The following is a 3,076-nucleotide window of genomic DNA, read 5'->3' on the forward strand; positions in this document are numbered from 1 at the left end:
GTGAATAAAGAAGACTGGAGAAGAATTTATGTATTTCAGTTACGGTATTGGAGGAGAATGTTAAAAGTACCATGGACACCCAAAGAACAAACAAATCTGGATTGGAAGAAGTACAACCAGAAAGCTCCTTGGAAGCCAGGATGACCAAGCTTCGTCTCTCATATTCCATAAATATTATCAGCAGGGAACATTACATGGAGAAAGATATCATGTTTGGTAAAGTGGAGGTTCAGAAAAAAAGAGGAAGACCCCTAACACGATGGATTGTCACAGTAGCAGCAGTGATGGGCTCAGACACAGCAACAATTGTGAGGTTAATGCAGGACCGGGCAGCTTTGGTTCTTTATTGCATAGGATCGTTTTGAGTCAGTGTCTACATAATGGTACCTAACAACAACATCTGTCAGGTAAGCTTGCTTTTAAATGAAAATATTTTCCCAACACTTTCTTGCTGTTGTGAGTGTGAAGTAGTATTTTACTATAGCTTTGCTTTACCTGTCCTTGATGACTAATGATTTTGAAACTCTTTTCATTTGCTTATTGGCAATTTGTTAAATTCTTGGGAGAAATGTCCTTTCAGATCCTTTGCTCATTTTTGAAAACCTTGACATATTTTTCTTTTTTATTACTTAGTTGTGATTACAAGCAGGGCTGTTAACCATAAGGTCAGTAGTTTGAATCTACCAATTGCTTCATGGGAGAAAGATGAGGTCACTATGAGTTGGAATTGACTCAGTGGCATACAACCACCACCACCACCATTTCTCTATATATCTGGATACAAAAATGCTTTGCAAAGCTTTTCTCCCTTCCCATTGGTTGTTGTTTCACTCTTCCGATATCCTTTGAGGCACAAAATTTCTCAATTAGGATGAATTCCAATTTATCATGTTTTACTGTTTTTGCTTATACTTTTAGTTTCTGAGAAAGCTTTGCACAACCATGGATCCTGAGGATTGCTTCCTATATATTCTTTATAACTTGGTAGAAAAGTTGTTGAATATTCCATGGACTACCAGAATAATGAACAAATTTGTCTTGAAAGTAGTAGAGTCTGATTGTTCCTGAAGGAAAACAAGACTTTCTCTCGGGTTCTTTGAATATTTTATCATGAGGCACAAGCCATTGGAGAAGAACATCATGCTTAATAAATAGATGATAAGCAAAATAGTGAATGGCATTCAACAATTGACACAGTGGCTACAAAAATGGGTTCAAACATAGCAATGATTGTGAGGGTGGCACAGAACCAGACAGTGTTTTGTTCTGTTGTACGTAGGGTTACTGAGTCAGAAACACACTTTACCATCCTTATTCATCTTTCTGATGAATATGGTAAAATGTGTTTTCTTCTTTGGGAGTGCCTTTCAGATGAACGTGGTGCTGAAATTTTGGTGGTCAGTTACTTTAATAGACATTACTGTGCCAAGTATTGTTGGATGATTACTTCAACAAACAACCAAAAAAGAAGTAATTGTGTATTGGTTAAAAAAATAAACCTAAATAAATAAATAAACAAAGAAACATACAAACAAAAACAAAAAAGCCTCAGGGTCTAGATAAAATCAACAACATGGCTTTCGAAGGAAGTGAAAATATTGCACTAAGAGCTTCCATCTTAACTCAGTTCACTATCAAGATACCAAACATACTCACAGTAATTACAGAGCCACATTACTGTATTACCTGCTTAAATTTCTATAGCTCTTCCTATTCCAGGTGAAAAACAAAACAAAACAAAACAAAAAACCCTGAAAAAGTATGAATTGCCAATGGCCACCTAGGATTTAAGGAGCCCTGCTGGTACAGTGGTTACTAACTAAAAGGTTGGCAGCTCAAACTCACCAGCTGCTCCATGGGAAAAAGATGTAACAGTCTACTTTCAAAAAGATTGACAACCTTTGGAATTCTATGGAACAGTTAACTCTGCCCTATATGTTTGCTGTAAGTCAGAATTTATAACAGTGGGTTTGGTTTGTTGTGGTACCTAGGGCTTACATGAAAAAAGATCTAGATAATGTAGCTCTCTTGATAAGGATTTCAACAGACCACACAGAAGTTTTCATGTAAGTCCAATGAGTTGAAATTTTTTTCTGTTCCATGTTGACTATAACATTTTATAGGTGAAGTTACATCCTTTCATAATTGATTAAACCAATGAATTCCTGCAGTACCATTTTAATTTTTTTGTAGGATAATTCACTTGACCACAAGGTCAGTTTATACCACAAGGTCAGTGGTTCAAATCCACCAGCCCCTACTTGGAAACAGTATACAGGGTTGCTATGCATCAGAACTGACCCAAAGGCACTTAACAACAACAATCTTTTCCTATATGCATATATGAAAGAGTTGAATATTAACTAAAGTTGTTCATAACATGCTTAGCATTATAGAATGAGCACAAGAGAGGCAACATCAATATTCTGAGTAAGTATGAGTAAACCCTGGACCATTATCTTCTCACAGCTTGTCCACACTGCCATATTGGGAGCACACTGTAAGTCTTCTCACTGAGGTAAAAGTTATCTCCTCATTTGCCACATTACAGATAATTTAACTGGATTCTCCTATTCTACAAACGAGAGGATTAAGAATTCAGAGAGGGGAAAAGCAACACGGGCATAGAACAACACATTTCAACTTGATTAGCTAATAACTGGCTGTTTACCTTATAAAAGTCAGACATATTCATGAATCCCAAGTATGTCTTTCATTAGAAGTATTCTATCCAGAAACATTGAAATACAAGGAGATTGAAATGAAAATAAGCTGGACATCAATATATGATTAGAACCTTCACAAATATATTGAGGTAAACTGGAGATTCTAGCTAGGGCAATGAAGCAAGAAATGAAATAGAAGACACCCTGATTAGAAAGAAAAATGTAAAACTCTATTTGCATTGTTGTTGTTAGGTGTCATTGAGTCAGCACCGACTCATAGTGACCTTTTGCACAGCAGGATGAAACACCACCCGATCCTGGGCCAACCTCACTACTGTTGCCGTGCTTGAGTCCATCAATGCTGCCACTTGACCAATCTATCTCGTTGGGGGTCTTCATCTTTTTCTCTG

This window comes from Chrysochloris asiatica, unplaced genomic scaffold (assembly GCF_000296735.1).
Source record: "Chrysochloris asiatica unplaced genomic scaffold, ChrAsi1.0 scaffold00143, whole genome shotgun sequence".
NCBI lineage: Eukaryota > Metazoa > Chordata > Mammalia > Afrosoricida > Chrysochloridae > Chrysochloris > Chrysochloris asiatica.